The sequence below is a fragment of the Panthera onca genome, chromosome E3 (assembly GCF_046562875.1).
Source record: "Panthera onca isolate mPanOnc1 chromosome E3, mPanOnc1 haplotype 2, whole genome shotgun sequence".
NCBI lineage: Eukaryota > Metazoa > Chordata > Mammalia > Carnivora > Felidae > Panthera > Panthera onca.
The window spans coordinates 28,751,014-28,757,658 of record NC_138354.1 but is presented as its reverse complement, the minus strand read 5'-3'; the positions used below and the strand labels follow the sequence as shown (position 1 = coordinate 28,757,658).

Here is a 6,645-nt window from a genome sequence, read left to right as displayed (position 1 = left end):
TCAACTGAGGGACTTGAGTAGTGAGGCAAGCAGCCTCTTAAAGAGCAGTAAGGAAGATTGGGGGCTGACGCCAGTGTGGGCTACAGAGGAGAGGCCATCTGAACTCAAATCAGGCACATGTATCTCTTCCTGAAGACAAGACACATTTTAGGCCACGATTCACATTTAAGTTTGGAAAGCTAATTGGAAATCGGCATGAAGGGTTTTAGCAATTGCTCATACCCTTTGACCTCTTATGTTTACTTCTGGAGTGTCAAGAACTATGAAGGTCTGAGTTACTACCCTGCACACAAGTGAGCCAATTATCCTACCACCGTTTTCGTGGATGCAGGCAGAAGGCATGAGACTCCAGGGTCACAAAGGACTTTATTATTCCTGGCAGAGGGAGAAGCATGTGCCAGTTCCCTGGGCTCCTAAGGTCCTCGGAGGTGACATGGAGGTAGATTCAGGTGGACAGCATACACACAGTAGGTTGGCGTCCTAGCCGAGGAATCCCAGTCTTTTCATAAAGATGCTGCCCGATCTCTGCCTTGGGAGGAGGCATGTCCTTTATCATCCTGGTCAGCAAATCTGCTTTCAGCTGTATTACGTCTGTCTTCCTATGCTGTTAGCTGTACAAACATCCCTGTAAAGATAGTCGGGAGCAAAAACTGTTGCAAGATGTGCAGAAACATGAGAGACACATAGACAGTTGTCTTCTAATAAGGAGACTCTTTCCTAAGGAAAGTATATCTGAAACATGAGCAAAAATTTATTCGTAAATAACCAAAAAGTCCCACATTAACTGGGTGGTTAAGCAGGCTGTTGTTCGAAATATTCTGCTGTTTCTAAAAATGTTCTGAAGGCCTTGGAATGGCAAGTGGAAATGTTCACCTTGAAACATAAAGTGTTAAGTAAGTTCAGCCTACAAAATTGAATATATGTTTTTGTTAACTATGTAGGACAATCTATTGTAGACAATAATTTGAAGGAAATTTGCTGAAATCTTGATAGTCTTTTTCTGGGCAGTGAGTCCAGGGGAAATTGTGTTTTTTTCCCCCCTTTTGGATTAAAAAAGTTTTCAGTTTTTTTTTTATAATGAACATGTATTACTTTTATAATAGGAAAAAAAAAAACCCCAAGACAATATGACTTTTTTTCCCAAATAAAATGATTTTGAAAGCAGTGCCTAGCATTCACAATTTGGCAAAAACAGGGGAGGAAAGCATGAAATAAGTAGGGAAAAAGGTTTCAGTTAAATTAGATGTCCAATTAAGCAATTTGCTTGGCTGCAAAGTATCTTTTTGACAGACAATTAGTTCTGGGCAAGTCAAATGTTTCAACAGTGTGTTCTTATGGGGCAATTAAAGTAATTCATATTTGATGTGCAGAAGTGTTGTGGTAATTGGGAAACTTTCCTGAATGGCAGTTGAAGGCAGGCTTGTGGTGTTTTATTTTTCTTCCTTGAAGTTGTCCTGATTGAAGAAGATGTTAAGTCATTTCCTTGACAAGCTATGTAGCTGGAGCTGCTAAGGGGACTGGTGGATAGTAGAGTAGAATTTCCTATTGGCTATAGGAAGTTGTGTTTGTGGAAGAATACAAGGTTCGACAGTAACAACGTTAGCAACATTCGTTATGGTATCATCAGCATTTATACAGTATCCACAAATAGTTATCAACAACAGTCATTCAATGGAGATTTTGAGTGTTTATCCTGTGCCAGAACTAAGTGAACTAAGCACTTTCTATGTCTGTTGTTTTCTACAACCATGCCATGCAGTAGATTTGATTGGGGTCTCCCTATTACAGACGAGGAAACTGGGCCAGAGAGGTTAGGTGACTTGTCCAAGGGCGCACAGCACATCAGTGATGTTGCTGAAATCTGAGTCCATCAGTCTGACTCTGAAGCCCTTGTTCATACATTCTTGGACTTATGTACTGGGATTTCTTGGAAAATAATAATGCTTTATACCTTTCTCTACTTTCCTGGATAAAGTAATCTGACTTTCACCCCAGGGCAAGGAAGGTATACTGTACATGCTTCATTTGAGAGAGAAAAAAGCTGACACACAGAATGGATTAGGAAGTTCTGTAAGCCATGCAGTTAAAGAGCAGAAAAATTCTATTTTGAAGTAGCAGGGCCTTGACATCAATGCTGTTGGTAAATTTTAATTGATAATGTCTTTTGTAGTCCATGAAATTGGATGAGAGGTGAGGTGCTGTATTAGCCAAACTTTTACACTTACCTCTTGCTCCCATTGCAAGCAACTCCCACGTCCACAAATATTACTGGACTTCAGATATGGCTGGGTCCAGGTGCTTAGCTGATGTACTCTGGAATCTCTCCGATCTGTAGCTGTCAGCTTTCAGCTCTGTTTTCATTCATGTCGACTCCATTATCAGGTTCTTTCCGGTGTCATCAGTAGCTCCCAATTTATCTTAGTGAAGCTTAATACAAAACTTAGAAAAAGAACTTATATTACCAAGAGTCTTGACAGAAGCTTTGGGGCTGACCTCATTGAACATTGAGGCTCATGTGCCCATCTCCGAACCGGTTATTGTGGCCACGGAAGTAGAAGATGGTGATAGGTCAGTCCTGGTCATGTGCTTACACTTTGTGCCAGGGGATGGTGTTAATTCTACCCAAACTACATGGATGAAAAATGAAAGAAATATTTTTTTGCCCCAAAGAAAGCAGAGATGCTGTTACCAGTGAAGGAGAGGGTGCTAATTGGGTAAAGTAATGGTTATATTTGTAGCCAGCCTGGAATATTAGAAAGAAGCTTACGTAGGGAGTCAGAAGATCTGGTTGTCTATTCCTAGCTCTGGTGGAAACTGGCTGTGTGACTGTCATCAGTCACTTGCCCTCTCTGGGCCCCAGTTTCTCTAGCTGTATGGTAAAAAAGGGTGGCCTGGCGGGGGGTCTGATGTTCAGTCTTATTTCAGGGGTTTCTGAGCGTCTGGTCTTTTGATTTGCGAGTAGCAAGCACTCAACAGACAGGATAATCTTCTTACTGACTTAGAGCTTTCTTTTTGAATGTCAGCTTTTGTTGTACGTCAGTGATGCTTATTCTCAGGGTGGGAAAAGTCATTTTATTAAAACAGGTGTGTACCCTGGTAGTTGAAATCAGATGCTTGCAAGGTTTTGTCAGCTTCTTGCCTTGGGGTTTGAGATTGGGGCATGCCTACCTTGATTGGTATTTCTGGTCACGATGTCTCAGCTGCTCCTGGGAAGCAAGAGCAGAATCTACAATAGCAGACTTAATCAGCAGATGTCATTTGGCAGTTGGTTGATTGTGTTGGAATTTTTGCTGCTGATCTCATTCTATCTTTTTTGTTTGTTTGTTTGTTTGTTTATTTATTTGGAGAGAGACAGAGACAGCACAAGTAGGGGAGGGGCAGAGAGAGAGGGAGAGAAAGAGAGAGAGAGAGAGAGAGAGAGAGAGAGAGAGAGAGACTCTCAAGCAGGCTCTGTGCTGTCATCGCAGAGCCCAACATGGGACTCACTCTCATGAACTGTGAGATCACTACCTGAGCCGAAACCCAGAGTCTGACACTTAACCAACTGAGTCACTCAGGCACCCAACTGCTGATCTCATTCTAGAGAGTAGTTTGTTTAGTTGTGACTTGTTTTAGTCTTAGAGAGAAAGGAAAGAAGGCACAAGGTTTGGGGGGACAGACTGCTAGCATTAAGGGAGTCCCTTAGTCCCTTAACAGCTGATACAATTTTACATCACCATCACCTCCTGGGAGGCCCGTAATGGTGTCTTCGTATGAGAGATGAGGAAACTGAGTTTAGACATATTGGGCTGTTAGCATATCAGAGTCATGTCTTTTCTTGATGTTAATTCAACAAATATCTGCTAAGCTTCCACTATGTGCTAGGTACTATTCTAAGTGCTGACAATGCAGGAATAACAAGACAGACCCATTCCCTTTACTCACGGAGCTCATAAAAGAGTCGGGGAGGCCAACAATAAATAAGCAAATATGTAAAGATTTCCAAGACTAGCAAGTACTGTGAATAAACCAACACTGGCAACACTGATGGAGACTGTCTGAGGTGAGGAGTCAGAGTGCCCATAAATGGGGTGGATAGATCAGGGAAGGCATCTACGAGAATGTGAGCTGACACTTAAATGATGAGATTCAAACAGCTGGGAAAGATGTCTGAGCAGAGAGTAGGACAAGTGCAAAGGCCCTGAGGCAGGAACAAGCTTGGGACAGAAAGAAGGGCACTGTGCTGGTGGAGGGTGAGAAAGGATAGTAATCCCCAGTGATATTAGGGGACTTAGGTGGTGGCCAAATCACACAGCTCTGGGAAGCCATCGTGAGGAGTGGTTAAGAGAAGGTTGGCAGTATTTTTATGATTTGTTTTTTAATAGCTTTTTTGAGGTGTAATGTACCTACTGTAATTTTTATCTACTGTAACTGTGCAGTTAAATGATTTTCAGTTGTTCATATGTAGATTTTCCAGTTTGGGAACATTTCTATCATACAAAAGGTCCCCCATGTCCATTTTTCTTCCTTCAGTTGTGCTTATATGTAGGCTTCAAGTCTTATAGCTATTAAAATAAATTCTATTTTTTCAAACTTTATTGAGATATAATTGAAATGTAACATTGTATAAGTTTAAGGTATACAACAGGATGATTTGAAACACTTACATATTCAGCCATGTTGCTGACATCACTCCAAGAATAAGTTCTTTTGAAGTGCGGAACAAATCATTTGGTTGAGGAAGGGGTCAATCTGAGCACTTCAACTGTGAAGTATTTTTACTGAGTGCAGTTTGAATCTCACAGTTACTAGGCTCTGTTTTATAGATATGTGATGGTTGCACAGAGCAGCTATAGAACCTGCTTGAGATCACACAGCCAATGGCTGAGAATCCAGGACTTAAACCTAGTTTAGGCCTTCTGACTTCAAGGTCAGTGCTTTTGTCTTCCACATCCTACTTCTATGTTGCTGATTTCTGGTCCACGTGTACTAACCAATTGATTCCTGACACAGTTGCCTTTTGTATCCTTTCTCTGCCTCCTGGGGCACAGCCAGATACTACCAAGGCTGGAGATGAAAGGTTCAGCTGCAGAGTTTCCGTAAGTTTGTCCAAAAATCTGTTCCCCACAGTGTTTGCATAAGAAGTAGGTAGGATGCTGGAGATGAGGGGATTTGGAAACTGAACAGAAGCAGGCTATCATGAAGGCTCTCTTGTTCCCCAGGAGTGCTGGTGGGAAAGTTCAGGTCATGTCTTTGTTGAAGAAGTTCTTATGTGCAGGACTAGAGTTGTTCCAGGGTTGTGTGTGTGACTTTGCCTCAGTCGACAAAGGGGCCAAAGTCATCACCCTGCATGGAGCCCTCTGGAACGTGAGTGAACAGTCAGTGTGGGAATCCTGTAGTGGCGGGGGGTGGGGAAGTGGGAGTGGGGGTGGGGGTGGTGTTCGTGGTGGTCAGGACCCAGCGGTGGGAGCTGGGATGGAATTAGACCCAAGCAGCCAGAGTTTGGAATATAAGCGAGTGTGAACTGAGAGCCAAAAGCAGAATTTATGAGATGTGTTAGTCTGCTTCCTCTGAGGAACAAACTCCACGGTGGGATTAGACCTGCGTGATTTTCATTAAGAAAAATACCTGTGACAGGGGTGCCTGGGTGGCTCAGTCAGTTTAGCATCCAGCTTCTGATTTCTGCTCAGGTCATGATCTCGCCATTCATGGGTTCAGGCCCCACTTCAGACTCTGTGTTGGTACTGTGGAGCCTGCTTGGGATTCTTTCTCTCCTCTCTTTCTGCTCCTCCCCTGCTTGCTCCCTCTGTCTCTCTCTCAAAATAAATAAATAAACTTTAAAAAAAAAATTAAAAATAAGAGAAACACCTGTGACAGAGAATGCAGAGGGAGCTGGAGGCTGGAAGAGCCCTCCCACGGCACTGCAAGTGTGACACCTGGTGAAGGAGAGGGAAGGTAGTTAGGGCACAGTCACCATAGGGGGAGTCCTCAAGCCAGCTCTGGGGACAGGAACCTTGGAGCTCTCAGGAGGAAGTATGCCCGCCGTGCTCAGTCCTCACTGGGAACAGGCAGCCTATGGTAACAGATGCATTTCAGAACGCAGAGCCCAGCAGCTGGGGCTTCTGGTCAACCACACCCCCTGTAGTGGGGAGTCCGTCACTCATTGTCAGGGCCACTGCTGACCCATGAAATGTAGGGTGGCCAGAAGAATTGATTTGGCTCACACAGTGTTTACATTGATCAAAATAGTTGCCAGCATTCAACAGTCTGTATATTTTATATCAAAAACCCCTGAATATTTTGCTTCTCTTTAAAAAAAAAAGAGCGGCAGTATGGCAGTATTCCATTTCTGTTTCCCCGGTTGCCCAGAATTGAGTCCTTGCTGTCTCCTTTCTCCATAGATGACACATGTGCTCTGCACTTTGCCACAGTCGCCACCAGGCCCTGTTGTCCTGTCTTCTTCATTTGTTTGTATTACATATGTGCCCTCTGTGGGCATTTAAATTTGCTACTCTGGCCTTAAAGCCGTCTGAGAAATGAAGCTATGAGAGTCAGATTTAGCTGTGGAGTCAAATGGATAAGAACAAAGCTGGAGATTGGAAGACAAGGCGAGAGATTGACCACAAAAGAACAAAGCAGGACACCAGAGCCACAGAGCTCATGTGC

At 43.4% G+C, this 6,645-nt stretch overlaps 1 long non-coding RNA gene across 1 annotated transcript; it reads right to left on the bottom strand.

Annotated features, from left to right (window-relative positions):
• Nucleotides 1–486: 486 nt before the first annotated feature.
• Nucleotides 487–3,547, bottom strand: LOC132689130 (uncharacterized). Its single transcript, XR_009614876.3, has 3 exons — nucleotides 3,169–3,547; nucleotides 2,226–2,439; nucleotides 487–625 (listed from the first exon to the last, which is right to left on the bottom strand). It is a non-coding gene; the product is annotated as an uncharacterized LOC132689130 (long non-coding RNA).
• Between the last annotated feature and the right edge of the window lie 3,098 nt (nucleotides 3,548–6,645).